Source organism: Talpa occidentalis, unplaced genomic scaffold (genome assembly GCF_014898055.3).
Source record: "Talpa occidentalis isolate TD23 unplaced genomic scaffold, MPIMG_talOcc4v2.1 talOcc4.6, whole genome shotgun sequence".
NCBI classification, from domain to species: domain Eukaryota; kingdom Metazoa; phylum Chordata; class Mammalia; order Eulipotyphla; family Talpidae; genus Talpa; species Talpa occidentalis.
In genome coordinates, this window is record NW_023604972.1 from 95,994,051 (window position 1) to 96,018,544 (window position 24,494).

Consider the following 24,494-nt stretch of genomic DNA (forward strand, 5'->3'; position numbering starts at 1 on the left):
AAACAATGGGAAACAGTATCCTTACAACTGAGAAGATGGTGTGTGGGGAAGAGGGGGGAGAGAAAGAGAGACAGAGAGAGAGAGAGAGAGAGAGAGAGAGGGCGCTCAAGCCTGAGTGGGGAGGCAGGGGGTCAGGATGGAAATAAGTGAGCAGCAATTAACATAACCTATCCTCTCTGATGCCATGTAGACTATTAATAACTGATCATATACAAAGACCTAAGTGGGAAACTCACCAATCAAGATTAGATTTTTTAATCTAAGTTTTAACTTATTCTCAAAAATACTAATATTAGAAACTTCACATTTACCATATGTACTGTGTACTAGGGATTATGAGAGCAGACTTTGGAGAATATGGGAACCTGAAATTAGCAGTTGCAGAGGTAAAATCTTTACATCCCTGGACAGAAGAGGGGGTGCATTTGTCATGAGTCACCCATGCAAGGCCCCTGGCATCATTCTCCCTGTCTCTCTTTCATTACAAGTATGACTTGGAGGGCCTCCCCTGGTGGCACAGTGGTTGAGCGCCGGGCTGCGAAGCTGCCCACAGCCTCTGCAGTGCTGGTTCTATCCCCGGTCACCGACGAGGGTCCTGCAAGGCGCGACAGACCTCTCCTGCCGCGCCCACTGCTCCCCTCAGCAGTGTATTTCGTCAGTCTTCCTGTTCTGTTCCCCACTCTGGCTCTGGTTAATTCTTTCACCCTCCCACGCTTCTGACTATACCCAGTGCTTTTCAGATAAATAAATAAATCTTAAAAAAAAAAAAAAAGTATGACTTGGAAATTCCAGAGGCCTTTTCTTTGTCTTGTGGTTTCTGTGCTTCGGGGTGCCTTGTGTTGGGCTGTCATCTCACAGATGCCCTTGGCCCAGAGAATGGGCTTCATCCTGTGGGCATTTGTTTACATAACTTTCTATAATCTTATTTTTTTTCCCATTCCAGAGGGGCTTTTGAGACAACAGGTGTTAGGATTACTCATCATCACCTTTGAGAACCAGCTCCCCTCTTTGATTCCTTTGGACACTGGGGCCTTAAAACAAATCACAAAGCCTTGAAGGAGTTTGGAGTTCAGAATGAGGCCATTGGTAATTTGATAACCCTCAGGCAGAGAAAGTTATTTCAGATAGGTGTTCGTGTTTTGGAATTACATGCTGGTTGAAATTTTGGAAAGAGTCGCTCAAGGGCCACATGAGACCTGGACAGTCCTCAATTCAAGATCTCTCATCCTGGCCTCTGTTTCCCACACCTCTGAAAGAGCCAGGACTGACAGTGATGGAGCTGAGTTCAAGATAAGCATTTGAAGGAATGCTGTCACACTCTGTCCTCTATTCAGATTTACTCGGGTCTGTCACAGGGGTGGGGACAGGGGCTATTGGTCTCCTGTCTCACACTGATGAAAGGTCTCAAAATTTGACTTTTGAAGTTTTTGCCAAAAGAAGGTATATGGACAGTCATTAAATAATTCTTGGACCCAAAGTGTTCATATGCTAAATGTAAACATGAAGAATGTCACAATTTTATAATAGCATTTTAGCATTTATTCAGTTTAAAAATACACTTATATTTCCAAATATGGAATTGGCTCAGACTTCTCTCAGCCTCTGAGAGGCCCTGATTTTTACCACCAAACAGCAGTCACCCTTTAAGGTCCCTTGGGCTTTTGTCCTGTGCCAAATGATCCAGCTGGTCTCTGTGCTTTAGATTCGAAGAACAGATTAGATTCACTACAGCTCCTGATCTTTCTTATCTGAGCACTTCAAAGTGGGGTTTTCAACATCAGTCTTTAAATTTTGCTCTGCATGCTTGTAAGACACTCGCATTTTTTTGACTTAATGAAAATTAATTTTTTGCCAGTTGAAAAGTGCTCTAGTTGAGGACATTTTTAACTATTGAAAGTGGAAAAGAAAGGCTGAGATTACCAATCACCAAGAAAAAAAAAAAAAAAAAAAGATTCTGCCACTATCTGGAACAAAGCAGTGGAAATGAAACTCAGTGTTTGGGCTGTACGTGTGAAGCGTGTGTGTGTGTGTGTGTGTGTGTGTGTGTGTGTGTCTGTGTCTTTGTGCACAAATCAAATCAATGCTAAATAGTCCTATATCTAAGGCCTCTATATAAGTTATGCATCGATAACTCTAGCTAACATAGGCGGTAGCCTCCAATTGCAAAAAAAAAAAGATTTGTTTTGCCTTTTTCTGGGCTGAAAGTACTGCTAATAATGTTTGAACAATATGTGGGGCCATTTCCATTTGGAGTGAAAACTTAGGTCTCTAAAACTTTCCCAGAGAAATGTCCAATTTGGCCAGTAGGGGGATCCATGATGCAATCATAGGAGACTTACCTAGTCTTTGATTACTATTTCCTATAGATATATATATGTAGATATATGCTTACATACTATGACATGTTTTTCTCAATTTATTACATATGTATTTGTTTTAATTTTTTTATATTTGTTTTTATTTTTTGAACCATAAAGTAATACATGCTTTTTGTAGAAAATTTGGAAAGTATGAAAGTATTAGAGTTTTATGACTGTCTAACCTATTTACCCTAAGTCTGTTGGGGTTCTGTTGAAATGCCATCTAAGTCCAAAGGTTGTATGATTTTTGTCTTGAGTCATGTCTCTGTTTTTAAATGATTAGTTGTAGTTAATTCTTTTTGCTTATTCTGTACCTGTATTTGTACCAGCTCCTGTATACTGATGGACGATTTTAATACTTACCTTATAGAAAAGCATTATCATAGGTTTCCACTTTACAGATGAAAATAAAAAATGAGAAGAGAGAGATTAAGCAATTTGGTGAAGGTTACACACTAATAAGTGCTTCCTGAGATTCTGACCAGCCTCTGTATTCTGAAACTTCTCGTAAACTTGAAAATGCTTAGTTTCTTAAAGAGATAAGGGTTCAGCCACGTCAGTCAGGATGTATTTGAGCACATGAAAGAGCAGCAAAGCATGTCCCTTTGCTTTGATTTTAGTAGAAACACATCCCATCTATCAAGTGGTGACAAGTTGCATGGGGCTTTTGGTCAAGCTACGGGCTGGAAATGCATGTGTGTGGCAGGCAAGCTTGTGAGATCACATCCGAAGACTGGCTGGACTCATTTTAGTCTTTAGAGTGTTGATTTAGACAGGGGGTGGGGGAGGAAGATGCAAACCCTTCTTTGACTTAAAAGATTATGGCTCTGCAACTTCAAAAGCTGTTTGCAATTTTATATTCACATCTCATTGCCAAGGTGCTTGTCTTATCTTAAGTCAGTTGGCTGGAGCTGCTCTGAGTAAGTTGGGTGGTTTCCTTCTGCATTTACAAGGGAGCTGTGGGGGCAAGAAGGCTGTGGAGCGGTATGTACGAAGTTGATACTGATGGGAGGAAGGGAAACAGGCTGAAAGGAGCCTGGGGGAGCAAGGAATGCGGGCATTTGAGGGAGAGGAGAGAAAAACTCTTTCCTAGTCTGTGCTGATGTGGGAGAGGGAGAAAGACCACAGAACTCAGAGTCAGCCAGTCCTGGTGAGAGTGCTGGCTGTTGGTTTTGTGCAAGGCTTGACTTTGTAAATTCATCTGTGTACTGAACCTCTCAGGCATAGATAGACTTTTCTGCACCATTTGCCTTTGTCTCTGCTTTTTGCTAGGCTTAGGTACGAATGCCGCCCTTAAAATTCCAGGCCCAGCTCCATCGAGAAGTGAAATGGGAGACAAGGGGTCAGGATTGATTTTCTGTCTTACTCTTCATCAGCTCGCTGATCCTGGACAAGGCAATGCTCCCTTGATTTCCAGTTTCCCTTTTTGTCAAAGCTAAAATAGTTTTGTGCCCTTCTCATCCCATAAGATTTTAGGGAAACTCAGAGGATATCAGGTATTTGAAAAGGTATAAATACAAATGGATTATACAATGAGCTATTCTAGGAGCTGGGCTAATGGTACACAATGTTTGTGGGTTGATTGATTCTCACTCAAGGACGTCAGACAGGTTTCCATTTGGGAACCAGCTCTCACTGACTATTGGTGTCTACATTTATTTTAAAAACTTTCTTTCCAGGTTATTCAGATAGTTGTGCTGGTTGGGGTACCATCATCCATATTTAAAGTAGTGTATTGACAGAGATTTTTGTTGAAGAGTTGAAAGTTGAGTTAAACAACTTTGCTAGACATGTCAATCAGGTCTGTGGTTTTTTGGTAGTTATCTAACTCCTTCCCCATTAAATAAATTGGTTGTCTGTTATGGCAATCCTACCACTAGCTTCAGAGAGGTTCTTTTCACTTCTGGTTTAGGCACTGGTTCCAAAAGGGCCAGATGCCAAGATCCTTTCCCACTGCTGCCCCCTGCTGAGAATCTATATTATTTTGTGAATAGTAGTTTCCATAAAGGAAGACAGATAAAAGGGGTGGGTAATTTATGTAAAAGGGGTCAATTGTTTGGTGAAGGATGTAATTAGATAAATGTTGATTTATAGTGATACATACCAGAAACTTCTATGTTCTAAACCAATGTTACTTCAATTAAAAAATTAAAGAATTAAAAAAAGACGACCTTCTGTGTTAACTAGATGTGCCCTGAAATTTCTGCTTTGCATTTAATCACTTTTACTTTAGTTTTTATTATAAACTAAGCACAGTTACAAACAACATTGTAATTGTATCTGTGCCTCCCAGGGTGTAGGGGAAAACATAGCTGATATTTTATTATATGGGAACTGAAAGGTTGATGCAAGGGCCAGGAATGAGGAAGCCCACGTAGAAAAAATACAAGATGGCCCTCACACCAGTACCACTGATACCATCAAACTGAAGCTGAAGCAATAAACAAGAGAAAAAAACAACTTACAGGAGAAAAACTACTTGGCTCCACGAAAAACAACTTTGTTCCACCTAAACCTGTTTCCAGCCCTGCCAACCCAGTTCTCCCACCTAACCTCTCCTTACCCTATAAGAACGACCCTTCCCCTGACAATGGGCATGACTTCAGTGACCCCCACTTTGAGTCGGTGAAGCTCGCCCCGGGGCCGCAATAAATTTTCCCTTCCTTTGGGAAAGTTTAGCCTGGCTCTCCTTTTCTTGACCGCACTGAACCTTTCAGGAACAGTTTGTTCCTGTAAGTTCCAGCAGTTCAGGAGGGAGAGTATACCTGTGTCCCATTCCTGTGAATCTCCTTTTTTTTTTAAGATTTATTTGTTTTTTATACAAGAACTGGGGTACAGTCCAGATGCGCGCGAGTGTGAGATTTTTCACCAGAGACAGAGCGGGGAACAGAACAGGCAGAGTGATGAAATACACTGCTGAGGGGAGCAGCGGGCGCGACAGGAGAGGTCTGCCGCGCCATGTGGGACCCTCGCTGGCAGTCCAGGATCAAACTGGCACCGCAGAGCCTGCAGACAGCTTCACAGCTCGGAGCTCAACTGCTTGCGCCACCAGGGGAGGCCCCTGTGAATCTCTCATCTAAGCTGATGATATGATGATAACCAGCATGTTGACTGAGAAGATCTTGGAGAGAGAAAAACATTTTTTAATGTTTTATTATTATTTTTAATTTTATATATTTTTACATCATTTTTCACTTTTGCACAATGTATGCATTTTCTTTTTTTTTTTTTTTTTTGAGAGGCATGTTTTATTTATTTGTTTGTTTGTTTGTTTTGTTTATACATGCACTGGGTACAGTTAGAAGCGCGGGAGGGTGAGAGAATTCACCAGAGCCAGAGCAGGGAGCAGAGCAGGCAGAGGGACCGAAGTACACTGCTGAGGGGAGCAGCGGGCAGCAGGAGAGGTCTGCGCGCCATGTGGGACCCTCCTCCGGTGGCTGGGGAGCAGCCGGGGATCGAACCCGCGCCGCAGAGGCCGCGGGCAGCTTCGCAACCCAGCGCTCAACCACTGCGCCACCGGGGAGGCCCACAATGTATGCATTTTCATCTTGGTTATACTCCCCATACAATTCACACCCCCTCCCCCCTCCCCCCCATTTAGAGAAGAACATTTTTAATCTTAAATTAAAAATACCATTACCGGGCCTCCCCTGTGGTGCAGCGGTTGAGCACTGGGTTGCGAAGCTGCCCACAGCCTCTGCAGCGCCGGTTCGATCCCCGGCTGCTCCCCGGCCACCGGAGGAGGGTCCCACACGGCGCGCAGACCTCTCCTGCCACCCGCTGCTCCCCTCAGCAGTGTACTTCGGGCCTTCTGCCTGCTCTGCTCCCCACTCTGGCTCTGGTGAATTCTCTCACCCTCCCGCGCTTCTGACTGTACCCAGTGCATGTATAAATAAATAAAAATAAATCTTTAAAAAAAAATACCATTACCTTGAATATAAAAATAAAATTTTAAAAATGTTAAAAAAAATACCATTACCTTAAAAAATACCAATTTCTTCTCATTCAGTAACAAACCTTAGAAATCTGACTGTGGAACTGAAGAGGTAAGGGGAGAAAAGAGGGCAGAGTTGGGGAGGGGCACTGTGGACTATGGTGGAGGACTTTGGGTGTCAAGACAGTGGATGTGGGGTGGTAACAACACCTGAAGTGTGAGGTCCTATAACTCTAAATTACATACAATGTTGTAAACCAACGTTACCTCAATAATAATAATAATAGAACTACTAATAAAAAGGATTTCAAAGAAAGAAACTGTGTTGTTGGAAGTCCTGGTCCAAGTATCAGCCTCTTTGTCAGAACAAACAGACCAGCCCTCTCAGAGCTCATGGTAGTGGGGGTCCTTCTTGGACTTTGAGCTCTGTGGGGGAGCTCTTGGAAATGGTCACTTGCCAGCAAGAGTAACAATGTCCTTGGTTGTTTAAGGATTATCTAGGGAGAGCTGCCACTCTGATGCTGGAATTACCTCAGGACCCACAGAGTAGAGAGAGATGGGGGCAGGGCTAGAAGTTTTTGCTATTGTAAGAGTCCTGACCTATTAGCAAGGAACATGAGGGCACTGGGTGTTCTTCTTTTAACACAACTGGAGAACTCCGAATCCTGCTTGTATGAATGATTTTTAAAGTGAGCCTATATTCCTTTTTGTACTCTTTCTCCTTCAATCAGACTTTATCTGAGAAAAATATAGACACGATGCCCATAAAAGAGAAAGGAAAAATTACAGTTCTTGGCATTTGTACACTAAACCAGGGACTGCAAATTGGAAATTAATATCATGAACTTGGCTGTCAGATGTGCCTTTGGGGTTAATATGGTGTCTGAAATCTGAGTGAGGGTTCACACTCCAGTATTCCACAGGTCCTATTTTCTTGCACCTGGAATTTTATAACTTATCGGCCGGTCACTGAACGTATTGGGGTTTGGGATCTATGGATTGAACTTTTGTCTGCGTTGCCCTTTTTGAGATCTCGTGTAAGAGTTAAAAAAAAAAACAAAAAAAACAAAGTGTATTTTGATGTGAAACTCTAGTGTTCCTTTCTCTGAGACAGCTCAGCATTTTATAGCTTCTAGTTTCCCTCACCAGGGGCACGCTCCTCATAGCAAATGAATCTTCCAATTTCAGAGACTTAAGGACTTGTACTGACTCAAACTTTGAAAGATTTAGATTTTTTTTGCTTCATTTTGTTTTGTTGTAAGGACAGGAGGAGTGAGAGGATATTCAGGGGTACACAAGAAGGCAAAAGGGCAGGATTGATTGATGGCCATAGAAAGTCCTGGCAAATTTGTCGTCAATATTGCTTGTCCAGAGCAGCTTGTATGACAAAAGAAGTGTCAGCAGCTGCCTGAGGTCTCATTCTTCAGGTCTGAGCCTCTGAGTTAGAATAGGGGGCTTGGGTGAAATGCCTGTCATGGTTAATTGGAAAAATCACTCCTGATGAGTGAGGGAGGCTGACAATTATGCATTACTAGGAGAATTTGGTATGTTTTACAAGGTTGATACAGGCACCCAAAGTGACTGGTTTTAGTTTTGACCTAATTAGGAAGGCCACGGAAAGGATAAAACCCAAGAAAAGGGACAATGTCTTGTTTCAGATTCACAGATGCTTGTAAAAGACTTCCTACAACTTTACTTTCATTGATGCCCCCAATCTTTGCCCTAACTCCTTTCTTATCTTAGATTCTTGTTCTGTTTTTGCTGTCTTAATGACTCTATGGACTAGATACCAGGGACAATTTCGATGAACATAGGATGGAGGAAGGGATTAACAGACTGTTATTCTCTCCAAGCCTCTTGCCATTGTAGAATGAATATTTCTAGCCATTGCTCCAGGGCACAGTGGGCCAAGCTCATTGTATTATTTAGTCATTTGTATATCTGTCAACATTTCTCACCCTTAAATGATGTTCCTTTTAAGAGAGCTGCGGTTTGTCACCCACACAAGGCTGAGGGCTTATGATGCTATAAGGGCCTGAGTTTGGAAGGGAAAGTGGGTAACCTGTCCTCTGAGTTCTCAGGAGTCTGCTGTCACGAGGCCATCACCACTGACACTTGGACGTGTGGGTGCAAATCAGTCTTGGGCCTCTTCAGTTTTAACTTCATCTTTGCATCCTGTGTCCCAGCACTGCTGGGTCCCATACATTTTTGAGACCTGGAGCTCAAAAAATAGCTTTTTGGCTTAAGGTTGCTGAGTCTGGTTGGCCTCTGAGGCTGCAGCCATCGAGCTGCATAGTTGTGCTTCATTTGGTGATATGTAGAGGCTGATAGCATTTCCTGAAAAGAATATAGCCCTGAAAACTGGATAATTCAAAACTTGCATCATTCAGACGATAGCCAGATCTCTGTTTTATAAATCATTTCGCCTGCCAGCTTTAAATGATATAATCCTTGAAAAGAATTTAAATCTGATGGTATTACATCACAAATTTTGAGCACAAAGAGATTTTATTAATTTTTTTAATATCACACTATTTCAAATTTGTGGACAGTGTAACCACTCTAGGATATGCCATTGGGCTTTATGTCTGTAACTCATACTTTCTTAAAATATAATTAAATTCATGGGGTCAAGCATCCCAGATTCTATTTGTTGAAATATGGGTCTATATCTTTTGTAAGCAAGGATATAAACTAACAGGTTGGGCAGTATTTTGAGATAAATGTCATGGATATTACTGCCTTTCATATGTGATGGCTTGGAAATGCCTCAAAAATAAATTAATTTAACTGATTTCAAGAAAGATTTATTCATTACTTACCAAAGTCCAGGCAGTACAGCAGACACTGGAGATGCCATAGGCTCAAGAGTTAGCACATAGTCAATGAATTGAAAAGGGAAGATGCAAGAATTTAAAACTAAAATCAGACATGTAGCCCTCACTTTTCTTGATTTTTCTTATTCTCTACATTTTAATCCTATTTTTACAAAGATCAAATTAACATTGCCTTTTGATGTGACATGAAATAGGGAAGTTTTTAGGACTTCTTGGGAAATGTCCAGAGAGGTAAGAGAATGTCTACAATTTTTTGTTTGAGTTTTAAGCATAAAACTTAATTTTCATTGTGGACGCTCTTTATGCACTTCCTAGCTGTGAGTCCTTGGGCAACTCATTTAACTTCTTTGTGCCTTCATTTCCCCGTCTGTTAAGATGAAGAAAATAAGGGTAACTGTCACAAAGGGTTGTTATGGGAATTAAAAGAGTTAGTGCTTGTGAAACTTTCATGACCTCTGAAATATTCTAATGTTCTATTACTTTTGATAAATAATAAATTTCAAAATTAATCTGCAATTTTTTGGCTTTCATATGTGTGCTTACACAATGGAATCTTTGTTTATGATACAGAAATCTTTCATTGCCAGCTCAATTTCCTTTGTCCAGAATGGCAGCTTTAAAATATCTAGAAGTTGAACTTTATGTGTACTGAATACAAAACTCACCTGGATAGCAACTTGGTTGAGATTGATCTCTCTGGTGACAATATGATACAAAACATGTTCCAATTTTAGTTACTGGGTTTCAGTCAAGGTTTAATTGTAATTTGGAAATGCAGTATTTTTTTAAGTGGCAGCACACTACCGATGATGATATGAATCGTTCTGAAAATATATTTTTCATATGCTTTTTCATAGTGAAAAGTGTAGTTAAAATGTGCTTTCTTTATTATCAGAATTGGGTTTCTTGGAGGAACTTCCCATTTTCTGAAATAAATACTCCATTGAGTCTATTAGCACATAGAAATATGGATCCACTAAGTGTGGGTTTGCTTAAAAACAAGATATGCCCAACTAACATCATTTCCTTTTTTGATATAGTGGGGAGACTGGTGAGGAGGGGAAATGCCACAGACAAAATGTGTCTGGATTCCAGGAAGACATTTGATAGAGTCTCTTGTGATGTCCTTGTGGGAAAGATGAAGATACATAAACTGGGTGATGGTCACGTGAGAAGGATTCATGGCAGTTGGATGGTGACAAATAAAGGGCACGTGGGAGGGAAACTTTAGGGCCCCATTTGTAGCCCCACCTTTCCAACATCCTGATCTGGAGCTTAGATGACCTCACTAGAGATGCCACATTAAGAAATAAAAACAAAAAAGAATATGAAACTTTAAATAAGTAAATCCTTCATTTCAGTTAAAACATGTAGTGTGCATTTGTAGGCTAAGGAAGGTACCACTTTTGGTGTGAGAAAGATAGGGGATTCTTGTGGAGTGTGGTCTCCACATGAAAGCTCATTGTGATGCAGCTGCTGCACGAGTCAGGTCATTTCACCTGCATTTTAGTTAAAAATATAGTTTTGACAGCGAGGAAGTAATGGTTCTGTTCTACTCTGCCTTAGTCAGAGGATATTTAGAGTATGGTTCAGGACTAGACATTACATTTTGAGTTTGGGGGGAGAGGTGAAAGCAGCTGGAATGAACCCTGATAGCGAAAAGCCTGGAAAACTACTTATACAAGAAAGTGTCAGAGACCCTGGGGCTGATTATCTTGGAGAGACACGGCCTGATATTCATTTTCAAATGATTAAAGGAATGTCAAGGAGAGCAGGGAAAAGACTTCTGCATAGTTTCAGGAGACAGAATAAGACCAAAGTGTACAAAACAGGGGTGACAGAAGTTCTGTGCTCAGTGAGAGCTGTAAGATACTAGAAAGATTTGCTTATTATTGGGGAAATTCAAGGAGAGGGAATAGGACTGCTATTTTGAAAAGTTGTGGGTGCTGTTTATTAGGATGGAGAAAAGCGTGGGTCTGGGCTTGATGAACAGGCTAACACTTGAGATCTGTTTTCACTGGTGGCTGTGTGAACTTCAGCAATTTATGTGGTATCTCCATATCTTACGTTTCTCATCTACATAATACATGCAATAGCAATTCTTTTCTCCAATGCCTATTGGAGAAAAGTTCTTAAATAATCCAAGAGCCTAGCAGATTACTTGGTACCTAGCAAATACTCAGTAAGTGACAGCTATTATTATTCCTAGGCCTGATATGAGGGAAGGTTCAAACAGTCGCTCTCCTTTTAAATCTAAAATTTTATACTTTTTTAAAAAAAGATTTATTTATTTATTTATACAAGCACTGGGTACAGTCAGAAGCTTGGGAGGGTGAGAGAATTCACCAGAGCCAGAGCAGGGAGCAGAACAGACAGACTGACGAAACACAATGCTGAGGGGGGCAGCGGGTGGCAGGAGAGGTCTGCACGCCATGTGGGACCCTCACCCGGTGGCCGGGGATTGAACCGGTGCTGCAGAGGCTGCGGGCAGCTTCGCAACACAGCGCTCAACTGCTGTGCCACCGGAGAGGCCCTAAAATTTTATACATTTTTTTTTTTAATTTTATGCTTTTGATCCATATAAGACTGAAAAGGAACAGACATCTAGGCCATCGTTCTATAAAAGCTTAAATTACATTTGAGTCTTTCTTTGTCCTTTGCTTAGGTCCTTTTAACTTCTTCAGGGGTATATCTTGGGGCACAAATGTCAATCTTTTTCTCATGTATGTTACCAAAAATGAAGTGGCAGTGGCCTTGAGAGGATGAACTCTACTCTGGGAATGTAGGCACATGCTTTTGCTTCTTTTCTTGTGAAATGGTGATCATATTATACGGTAAACCAGAGAAGGTTATGCCTAAATTAAAATTGTGTTAGAGATTTTTATGCCTACCAACTTGTTATTGTTTCTATGCTTTGTATTAACATAATGTGAGTCCAGTAAGTATTGAAATAATTGTGCAATTAAAAAAGAATTATAGTCTTTGTTAGAGAACAAAAGACAAATGCAGCAGAGGCCTAAATAAGTATTATGTTTTTATCCTACTTCCTGGTTAGATCCTGGCACAATTTGCTGACAGAACACCCACGCCATGAGAAAACCATTTCCAGGAGTTGAATTTCTCTTTTCCCCAGCCTCCTCCTGACTCCGAATTCCTGAACACGCAGCAGAAAGTCACCAGAGGGCATTCTTGGACCATTTATTATCAAGGGACTCCAGCTGGGAAATACCAGACAATTCTCACTCAGGTCTGCTTTTTTGGATGATGTGGCAATTTCTGACTCACACTGGAGACACTTGGAGTCTGAAGGTGTCTTGCTAAATAAACCACCCAACCCTGGTGTATCAGCAGAGACATTTTACTGGGTGGCCACAGACTTCAGATCTTTCAATTCCTGTACTGACACCAATTTTGTTCTTGAAAGCTGGACTGGGAACTTGGGTTAGCAAGGAAACTTCTGGACTGGGAATCCAGAGACATGGCAAATTCATGTTTTGGTTCCAGCATTAACTGATTCCTTGACCTCAAGCAAATTTCTTTCATGCCTAAAATCTCATTTTTTTCATCTGTGAAATGGAAGGTATACTTAAAATCATTAGCTACCTATAACTGATCCTTTAACCCCTCTCCCTCCCTTCCCTCCTTTCTGAGTAAGCTAAAGGGAAAACTGGTCTTTATTGACACTGTTGGGATCGGTCTGTCACCTGCTTGTACTGCTGAAAAACAACCTCCAGAGGATTGGCAGAGCACGTTGTATATGGTGGCCTTGCTAAGCAGCTAGGGTTCAAATGTAGCCCTTCCTTGAACCTATACTTAGGATTCCTAGACTGAGGCAGGCCTACTTTTAGGGATGAAATAACTGTGGGCCAATATTGCCCAGTACCTTAAAGCACTGATTTTATTCATGAATTCTGGAGCAAGTGAGTACATTTTTGTATAGATTTGTTTTATTTATTTATGCATACAAGAGCTGGGGTGTAGGCCAGAGGTGCGGGGGTCAGGGGTTGGGGGGTATGAGAGGATTTACCAGAGACAGAGTAGGGAGCAGAACAGGTGGATGTACTGAAATACACTGCTGAGGGGAGCAGCAGAGGGTGAGACAAGAGAGGTCTGCTGTGCCATGTGGGTTAGCTCCCTGGCCAGGGATTGGATTCATGCTGTAGTGGCTGCCGATAGCTTTGTAGTGATGAGACTTAACCCCTTGTGCCACCAAGGAGGCCCAAGTGAGAACATTTTTAATGTTAAGCATAGATAATATGGAACATAATTTAAAAAATTTAAAAACAAAAAAGTTTTATTATGAAACAAGACTTCCAAAAAATGTAAAAGATTTGTAGTTAGAGGCTTTGGTTTATACTTACAGATCTCCTTGAATTAGTTATCTTTTCTTCACTCTAGGGGTGTATTAGATGGAAAATCTGAGAAAGCTTAGTCCTTGGGGTATGTACTGCATGTGTCTTAGGTTGGGTTCCCAACGTAGAGCCTTAGATATAGAGAACATGCTCTTTAAGGGAAAACAAACAAACCAAAAAACCTCCTAATAAGTGAGGGAAGCAGAGTAGGAAAGCAGGGAGAGCTGAACATAAATGTGATCTCAAGGAACATGATCTGATTCATAGGGCGATGAATAAATCATGTTGCAAAACTGATCCTCCCCTTGAGGGGGCTGGGATTTTGTACCTTTATATCAGCTAGTCATCATCCTCAGGCTATTCCTGTGCGAATCCTGAGCACTGACTCTTTTCAGGGGAGATGTGGAGGAAAGGAAGGAACAGCTGTGAGTTGTGTGCAACCAGGGTGTGCAGGTGCTGGTACATATACCTCATAGGAGCTGACTGTGCATTGCTCCTCAGCTCCCCCCTCAGTGACCTCCTCCTGGGAATTTGAAGTCAGGCTTGGTGGGATCATTTGCATCATAAAAATCAACAAACCATACATTGGCGGGACAGAGTGTTCTACAACCCTACCTCGTTGGACCCGTTGATAGGCATTTACCAGTCCATCCCTGGTCATCACTCTGGGCAGCTGGGGAATGGTAACCTGTTTGGTGTAGGGGATTTTGACCAACAGCATCTATGACAAAGAAGTTATAGACCATTTGCCACAAAAAGACCTTCCCAACTAATTTCTCAGTTGGTAAGTCATTCTTGTAGGGCCTGCCTTTCTTAGTCTCTTTTAAAATGTATACATATTGGGGGCTATAGTCATTCACAAAACTCCACACAGAACAACTGCTTATGTTTTTTAAGTGGGAGAGAACAGTAGCGTGGAGTTGAGGAAAGTGTAGAAATGAATTACTGCGGTGAAGGAGGAGGAAGGATGCTGTGTTGCTCAGCGACAAAATTTAGAATAATGATGGCAATGGAGTATTTTCAGGGAGATATTTTTCAGAAGTTTAAAAAATTGCTACACTTGACTGAGATAATGGAAAGTCAAACTTTTTCTATTATGGAAAAATTATTACAAAATATTATTAACTGTAGCCAATCGTGTATCATCTATACTCCCTTCATTCCCTCCTAGGGGTAGGGAAAGTTTGGATGACTTAATCAGATAGATGTTTAATGTGTTCTAGAAAAAAAGCCAATTCACCAAGGACTGGGGAAAGGTTCTTGCTAGAGTAAAGGCATGTGACTATCTTTCCAAACACATTAGGATCTGATAGATATCATTCAAATTCATGAAATGCATTACATGAGAACTATATTCTGACTAACCTCAAGCTTCTTTTTTTTTTTTTAGTCTTCAGTTTCTCCTAAAAGGAAGAGCTGGTGATAGAAAGAAAAGAGAAGGGTCATGGGTTCCTACCAAAAGAGTTAGGTAATTCTTGGTTGTCTAAATACTTCTTATCCTGCAGTCTCACTCTGTTCAGATACATGGGGGCAAAATATTAGGACAATTTCTGAGTCCAAATTCCAAATTATCTTCCAACCCAACAATAAGACTTGTCATCACCACAGTAAGATGGCAATGTGGACTCTTATTTGATGGACAAATAAATGTCCTTAGCAAACAGAAACAAGCTAGAACCTTTTTATCATATATTTATTGTTTGTAAAGTCATAGTTTATGACTTTTGTGCTTTTTATTTTCCTTTCACTACCTCTGAGGAGTTGGGATGAAATGATAGCTGATCTTTTCCAAAGAGTAGTAGATTTTCCTCTCTCTGCTTTGTAGGCATTCTGCTTTCCCTTTTACTCATTGTAATTCCAGAGATACTGTAGAATGTGTACTCCTGACCATCTGGAATTGAAAGAATAATGGGGCTCCAGGAAAAATATGCTTAGAAATTAATAATTTATTCAATATGAATGAATAAGCCAAGGATGACTTGGTTCAGTCATTATATATTTAATACTAGAAGCTTCTACCAAGGTTAGTTGGAAGTGAACAAATGATTCCAAAAATCAGACCCTTGGGAGGCTCAGAAATCCGGTGCCGAGGGGGGAGTAGAGTCTGACAATAGAGAAACATCTCTGTCTAGATACTGCCTAGTTATTTTCTAATAAATCAGCTGCAGCCACTTTACTGAAACTGGCCCTTTGCATATGTAGAGAACCTGAGAAAGAAGCTGCGCTGATGCTGTAGACAAGAAAGAAGCTGCGCTGATGCTGTGTGAGCTGTTTATCGACAGAGGGTTTTCACTTGCCGATAGCACAGGGGAGGTTGTTGACAGGTTGTAAACTTAGGCCTGTATGGATCAAAAGCAGAAAATAAAAGAAAGCATTCTTTTTTAAGGGGTGGTCACAGATGAAGATTGGAAAAGGCTGTGCAAGTATCAATTCCTACAAATCATCTCTTCTAGCTAGTAAATCTTGAAGATATATATGTTATATTTAAAATTGACCATATGTTGGCTGAATTTTTGTTGAGGTTTTCCCACTTATTGGGACTCAGACTTAATTCTTTCAGAGAGTTTCTTGGTTTCTTTATTGGACCCCACTTTTCACTGTTTCCTTTTTATTGAAAGATCATGATATCAAAGTAAAAACAGTTTGCAAACAAGGTAATTGACTATCTCTGACATCAAATAGAAAATTTCAGTTTTCTAGAACACGAGGATTTGTAAATGTAAGTTAGCAGAAGTGAATTTCATTTTTAAACAGTTTTAAGTTGACCAAAAATTGAAAGGAAGGTACTAAGATTTCCCATATATACCTTATCCTCATATAGGCAAAGTTTCTTCCACTATCATTCTTCAGACCAAAGTGGTACATTTATTACAGTGAATGAACCTACATTGATGCATCATTATTACCCAAAGTCCATAGTTTATATTAGGATTATTTTTGGTGTTGTACATTCCATGGGGCTTGATAAGTGTGTAATGACATGCATCTACTAGTACAGTGTCATACAGAATGATTTAACATTTCATTTTTTAAAATCTACTTTTTTAAAAAAGATTTATTTATTTATGCATACAAGAACTTGGATACAGGCCAGAGGTGTGGGGAGGTGAGAGGATTCACCAGAGACAGAGTGGGTAGCAGAACAGGCAGATTTACTGAAATACACCACTGAGGGGGGGGAGCAGCAGTCAAGACAGGAGAGATCAGCTTCACCATGTGGGTCATCTCCCTGGCTGGGAATCGAAACTCACATTGCAGTGGCTGTGGATAGCCTCATAGTGCTGCATCTTAACCCCTTGTGCCACCAGGGAGGCCCCTTAAAAATCTAATTTTTACATAACTTTTGTTCTCTTCAGTTGCCCAACTCTCCCCAAACCAAGTTGTTTTAATGGTGATTGGTTGTTACAGTATGCATAAGAGTGAATATTTTAAAAAGTTACAATTAGACCAGAATTTTTTGTCAGAGTAAATACTTGGTTAATAAGGGGGAAAAGAATTTTGAATATGTAAAGATATTACTATAAACAATAAAAGGTCACTGACAGAATGAGGATATTGGTGTGTTTTCAGTTGGCCCAGGTAGAGACTTCCTTATATTGAAAGCCATTGGTGGGCATATGGTCTAGTTCTAGTAGTTGTCATTAGACACAGGTGTTAAAAAATTCTTTTAACTAGAACCTCCTTCCAGTTCCTTGAATATCTGTGACCCAAGCTTTTTCAAAAATTAGAAAATATACTCATCTGGGAATTAGTTCCAACCAACCTGAGTCATATTAGTTTATCTTCATGATATAATAAGCACGAGGACTTTTAACTTCCTCAAGTGGTTCTGGGATTTTCTAAGTGACCAAATGCTAAGTCTGCTTAGCATTTCTAAGTGACCAAATGCTAAGTGACCAAATGCTAAGTCTGCTTGACAGTATGCATGGTAATGACCTTGGTCACCTTAAAAGTTAAACTTTGTAATGAATTTATAACCTAAAGATCAAGTTAAAGACATACAGGTCCTTTATTGTATTCTTAATTCATTTTAACATGTATAAAGAGGGGAAATCAAGACTTAAATGAAGGACCAAAAAAATTTACATTAGTAAGTGGAGGGATATAACTGTCAAAAATAGAGGGAAGAAAAACACTTTTCCCTCTGCCCTGCATTGTTCTTGACTGAAACCCCTGTGGGGTAAAAAAAAGACAGATTAATAGAAAAGATTTAGTCAAATACATATATACAGGAGCCCTACAAAAATATAATACTCATAAGGCAGGCAGGCAATTGAAGCTTATATACCATCTTAAGATAAGAAAAGGGGTAGGGATCTGGGATTTGAAGGGAGAAAGCCAATTTATGGGAAGGTGAGAAGAGGAAGTGCTTGGTAAGCAAAGATTATCCATCATGTAGAGGTTTCTCAGGTGAAAAGGTGATCTCTGGTAAAAACTTACTAGCTTCCTGGTATGGCTCCCTTTCTAATGTTGAATTATCTTACAAAAGGGTAACTTCTACTTTGTTTTCAGAACTTCTCCTCTGTCTGCAGTTTCTCAAAATAATAAACTCTAAATAATCCCTATGCCAAAGAGGCATATTTTAGGGTGCTACATATGAATTCTTTAGTTCACTGACATGAGTGTTACTGTTGATACCAGATGGTGACTGTGGCAAAGGTAGGGTGGTAGGTATATAGGAAAATCATTGAGAGATGAAATATGGTCTTGTACCTTGTGATTCTAGTTCAGGAGCACGAGAGGATAGTTTACAGGTAGAAACAACATTAAGGTATGAATGAAGGATACATTTCTAGACAGACTGAAACTGGCCAATCCACCCTATCCACAGAAACAGTTAGGCATGGTTAACTATTGTTTGAGCTGGTTTTCCAAGTTTTCTCAGCTGCATCAGGGCAGAGCCCTCAACTATGAATCAGACAGACAAAACTAAGAGGCCACTGAGAAAGAACCAGCAAGATAGGAAAGGGAACTACTCAGACAACTTTCAGAAATCAGGAGTCCATCTGGCAGGAAGATCTGATGATCTAAAGAGCACCTTTCCTTTATGTGGACTGGTTTGTAACTATCCAAGGGACTTGAGTCTACCTTGCAATCTTCTATGTGCCTGTCTGCTTTCCTATGTCTCCAGTCTAAGGTCCATTCAATAGAATTCAACTCTTAAACTCTCCCAGGCCTGGCTTTGCAAAATGCAATGTAAACCCTTGTCTGAGTCTTTTGTGGAAGGTAGATCTGATGTTTGGGCTCCTTCATCCTACTAACCCAGCTCCATATTAAAGTCCTTTCTTTTCCCAAACCCCTGCTGACATATCATTGGCCTTTATCTGCATTGGGTTGACGAGTCTTTGATTTCTCAGTAGCAAGCCCAACTCTCTGCTAACAGTGGGTCTTTGGATTTGCTGCCTAACTTTCTCCATACTCAGTTTCTTTAAATGGAGGCAGGGATGGTAGCCAGTATGGACAGACCACGTGTCCTTACTTGATAGTGTCGCTAGTATAGGGATTTCGGGTGCCCAGTGTCAAAAGGAAAACAATTGGAAGGAGAAGGGTAAAAAATCTAGGGTGTGAAGAAAGAAGTATAGAGAGATGGGGAAAATAGGGAAAACAGAAGCATAAGAAAAGCAGGGATGGACCTCCCCTGGTGGCGCAGGCAGTTGAGCGCCACGCTGTGAAGCTGTCTGCAGCCTCTGCAGCGCCCATTTGATCCCAGCCAGCTGGCGAGGGTCCCACATGGCACTGCAGACCTCTCTTGTCATGCCTGCTGCTCCCCTCAGCAGTGTATTTCGTTAGTCTACCTATTCTGTTCCCCGCTCTGTCTCTGGTGAATCCTCTCACCTGCCCGCACCTCTGGCCTGTACCCCAGTTCTTGTATAAACAAACAAACAAACAAACAAATAAATAAATAAATCTAAAAACAAAAGTCTGCAAAAAAAAAAAAAAAAGAAAAGCAGGGATAAATAGGTAAAATCCACAAAAAGATGATGTCAAAAAGGACTGGAGTATATTCAAATAAAAGTAGTAGAAGACAAGGTCAGAGAAGAAAATAGGCCCTTCTTGAAGGGCAGCTGTAGTGGTGGCAACTGCAGTAGTAAGAAGAGCTGGGCCTGGAGCTTGAGTGCCCAGGCTTGATAATTGATGACTTGGAGCTGGTCACAGCCTCATCTGGTTGGTGGAAACTTTCATGGAGATTATGCAGCAAGCAACCCCTGACACATAGTAGGCACCCACAAATATTTAAGCACTAGGAAAACATGGTATGTTTTTATTGCAAATACAATACTTAATGAGAGTAACATGAAATAGTCTGCAAACTGAACACAAGGGACTATAAATAAAGCTGAGCAAATAGGAGATGCAGGATGGTGTGGCTGTGGAAGCTAAAAGTCCAGGATTTCAACATACCTCAGCTGGGGGTTATTTATTTATTTCTTCTTTTTTCAAGGCAGCGATATTTTCTGATGAGGTAAAGCTAATGAGCATCTACTGGATTTTCCTGCCAGTAGCACACTGACTTTGCCACCTGCTGTTTCTCCTCTGAGGTCACTTCATTAAGGAGTATTTTTTATATGACACCTCATTAGGCTCTCGATACCTTCAGGATACCATATGTGGGAAGCCATCAGCAGGAACCCCCATCCTTCTCAAACCTTCTAGGCTGCCTGGGAGAAAGGCTCCTGACCAAACAAGACCCTGCTTTTAGCAGCCCTTTGAAGGCGAGGCCTGTGTGACCACAGGCCTGGCCCTCGGTCCAAATAGCTGATGCTGTGGTTGTGCTTTGGGTTGAGGCATGAGAATCACAAAGAGGTGTGGGTTTGAGGGATCCTGGATCACAGAGAGCTGTGACCACAGCGAGGGTTTGGTAGCGCATGTCTATGACACAGCCAAAGGGGCTGACATAGGAAGACATGTTCCCAACCCTTGATTCCAGAGGGACGTGTAGACCTATAGATGTTTGTGGATTCTGAGAAGCAGGTTTTTTTTTTTTTAACTTAAATGTTAATTAGATTGTTTCAGCTGAAACTGGAAGTCAGAAATTGAATAAATATCTCTAAACTTAGTTTAAGTAATATGAGAACCTATTCAACCTAGTAGTCTGGGAGACTTGGACCCAAATTTTTTATTTTATTAACAACTTTATTCTCTGTTATTTGCCAGACTTTGGCTCAGGCATTTTGCTGAGTTGAAAACTGTGGAAATTTGTTGTAATTGGAGGGGAAAGAATCACATGTGGTTTCTTCCAAACCTTTTCCCATTTTTTTGGTTCTGAATTCCATGGGAAAATTACCCAGAAGGGTTATTTTCTCCTTTAATGATGCAACAATGCCTGGTTTGCTTTGCCTGTTTTTATTTTCTTGCTGCATTATAATTATATTTTCCCACACGACTCATTTTTTTCTTCCAAATTAGTAGATATAAAATTCTGATGGGTCTTTAGGGAGCTAATCTTCAGATATTCTCTCCTTGAGCTGTCCTTTGTGTGGAAATGGATGATACTGGAAGACCAGGCTCCAGTCTGCCAGCTTTGGGGCAATCCATCACCTCCGACCTTTTAATTAGCAGTAGCAGGTGAATCACTAATTGGACCCACATTTGCATACATAAGCCAGAGATTTGCAGGGTTACAGTTATAAATCTTAGTCATTCAGGCAGGGCATAGATATTAGAATTCATCCCTCATTCCTTATAATTGCCTCATCAGCTTCTTACAAAGATTGTCCTTTATCAGTACTTTTAAGCAGATGAAAAATGAGTTGCCGTATTAATTTGTTAGAAAAATGTGGTGGTTTTTTGTTTGTTTGTTTGTTTGTTTGTTTTTTGAAGAAGAAAAAGACTAAGAAAAAGCAGAACAAAACCTTTACATGGGCTCCTTGAGACAGCAGCGGGGGTCTATGGAGCTTGAAAAAGGGCACATGAGGGCCTACCTGGTGGCACAAGGGGCTGTCTCAGCACTATGAAGTTAACTGCAACCACTGCAGCATGAGTTCAATCCCTGACCAGCCAGGGAGCTAACCCACATGACGCAGCAGACCTCTCTTGTCTCGCCCGCCGCTCCCCTCAGCAGTATATTCCAGTAGATCCACCTGTTCTGTTCCTCACTCTGTCTCTAGTGAGTCCTCTCACCTATCCCCACCTCTGGCTTGTACCCCAGTTCTTGTATGCATAGATAAATAAATCTTTTTTTTTTTTTAAAGGGCACATGATTTCTTCTTTCTATTGTTTTGAGTTTTTGGATGACATTAGCATGGTGAATGTGGCAAAGGGAACACTCTCAAGCTCATACATTTTCTGAGAGAGATTGGTTTAAGCAACAACAGTGCATGCTTCTTACCCTGGGTGTTTTGGAGAACCAAGAGAAATTCAGGTTTGTTAATGTTGGACATGATCAGAGAGTCATTCTCTTCTCAGAGAAAGTCTTGATTCCTGATCAGTGAGGATGCTCTGGGCCTTCAGGTGGCTACTTTGCTATCAAGGTTTATGATCTTCAATCTGTTTGGGGATGGAGATGCTCCAAGTTTTTGATCATTTCTGAAAACATCCCAATTAGTAATTCAGTTAAAGATATAATGGTGGGCCTCCCCACTGGCGCAGCTGAGCGCTAGGCTGTGAAGCTGCCCGCAGCCTCTGCTGCGCTGGTTCGATACCCGGCCACTGGCGAAGGTCCCACATAGCACGACAGACCTCTCTCCTGCCGCCCCCGCTGCTCCCCTCAGCAGTGTACTTCATACTTCGCCGGTCTGTGTTCTGCTCCCTGCTCTGGCTCTGGTGAATTCTCTCACCCTCCCGTGCTTCTGACTGTGCCCAGTGCTTGTATAAATAAATAAATCTTTTAAAAAAAAAAAAAAGATATAATGGCCAGCATGAAATCCTATTACCAAAGGAATTATGTGCATCGAGGGTTAGATTGCTCATAGATAAAGTCTGCATACTAACATCCAAATGCTTGTTTGCCACACCACAGAATGGGCGCATGAAGGCAATTAATGTGATAAATATCTTGGCCTAATTATGTATTGAGTTTCATAAGAGAGTTAACATCAATATTTAGTTTTTTAAAGCCATGACCATGGGCCATACAGATTTCTCAAGCCAACACAGACTAAAAAACTTCAGTGGGATGGACGGTAGGCAGAGGTGTCTGGCTTCCTTTCCTACTATCATAACTCCTCCTGCTAGGCCCCAAATGCATCTTTGTCCTGCAAGCCAAGTAAACTAAGTGGGTGTATATTTTTATTTGTGGTGGTCATAGTCCTGCAACTGGACAGTGGCAATATGGTCTCTGCTGCTCTCTTTGTTGACTGCAGGGCCCACTGCTGGCAATGTCGGTCTTAGGTCTCAGTCTTAGTGACTGGCATCTATATGTGGCAGGATGTCATTTCCCCAGTCATTACCCAGTTTATACCTTTTCCTTCTGCTTGAATTGAGCTTGTAGTGACTACTCCAATTTCTCTCTCTCTTCATTCCTAAAGAGGCAGGGTGCTAGCTTGCTGCAGGAAAACAAAATGAAAGGAAAAAAATCACCTTATGTGTTTGCTGCAATAGGTGTGCCACAAACACCACTAAATTTCAGTGTCCTACAAAACCAAAATCAATTCCTCACCCACAGCTTTGTGGTCAGCTCTGGTGGCTTTGTTCCAGGCTATGGGTCAGTTTCCTTTCTGTTCCAGGTATCTCTCATTTCAAGACTTGGGGTTTTCTTTTCTCATGGTGCAAGGCAAGCAGAAGGGAGCCCAAGAGACCGATCAAAACATGCCAGCACATTAAAAGCCTCTGTTTGGTGGTGGCATGTGGGATGCACAGTGTTATACTCTCATTCCATAAGTCACAGCAAGTCATATGGCTAAGGACAGTAATCACAGGATTGGGAAGAATACCCTTCTCATCCAGGAAGTGTCAGAAAGGATAAAGTGTATCAATAATGCAACCTATCATTCATGGTTGTTTTAATAAATAGTTTTGAAAAATTTACTGATTTTTAGCTTGGGTGTAGTCTAGGACCCTAGAGAATTAAGAAAGAGAAGAACATTTACAATTTATTGTTGCAGATTATGGACTTTTTTCCAGAAATACAAGTCAATTATTTGAGTAAATTTAAAAGTTACTTTTGCTATTTAGACTTTATTTTCTTGATTGTAATGTTACATTAAGTTCAGACCACATAAGTTCTCTGGATTTTATGGGTTAAATACATGTTGGTTAAAGTTTGATCAGTGGTGGTGGCAGACCTATGAAGGGTTTGAAGTGAATTAGTACTGTCAGTGACTTTTTTGTGGTATTTTCACTTATCCTCTATGCTTATGTTATTCGCTATTATGCTTATCCACTCCTTGGAAAAGGAAATGTTATTTTTCTGGCACATCAATTCAGTTGTCTTTATAGTTTTCTTTATAGTAAGATGATTGACAAAATTTTGATTTCTTGTAAGCTTTATCAATCAAGAAGTGCACAGTTCTGGGCCTCCCTGGTGGCGCAAGGGGTTAGATGCAATCTATGGAGCTAACCTCAGTCACTGCAGCACGAGTTCGATCCCTGGCCAGGGAGCCACCCACATGGCGCAGCAGACAACTCCTGACTCGCCCGCTGCTCCCCTCATCGGTGTATTTCAGTCAATCCGCCTGTTCTGTTCCCCACCCTGTCTCTGGTGAATCATCTCACCCTCCCCCGCCACAACTCCGGCCTGTGCCCCAGCTCTCGTATGCATAAAATAAATAAATCTTATTTTAAAAAAAGAAGTGCATAGTTCTGTAGCCATTTTGAAAATATGTGTCATAATTTATTAAGTGTTATTTTAAAATAAGGCAGTTTATCCCCAAAGATATTAGATACCTTGAATCAAGAATTTTCAATTGTTATTTAATTCCATATATCCCAAATCTGTTATCTGACTTTTAAATTTTTCAGTTGGAATTTACTTTTGCACGGCAGAAGAAATGGCTAATATTGCCTATAAACTGATTTGTGTGACACAGAGTTGTGATAACAGCTGACTCTGAGTTGAGCTAATTGTGAACTA

At 40.8% G+C, this 24,494-nt stretch overlaps 1 protein-coding gene across 2 annotated transcripts in view; it reads left to right on the forward strand.

Annotated features, from left to right (window-relative positions):
- LOC119261454 (V-type proton ATPase subunit S1-like protein) overlaps positions 1–13,069 on the forward strand; it is a 92,904-nt gene extending 79,835 nt beyond the window's left edge. For both annotated transcript variants that reach the window (XR_008549099.1, XR_008549101.1), the window contains one exon: positions 12,187–13,069. The gene's annotated coding sequence lies outside the window, so the exon portion shown is untranslated. The remainder of the gene's footprint in view (positions 1–12,186) is intronic.
- Positions 13,070–24,494: the final 11,425 nt, after the last annotated feature.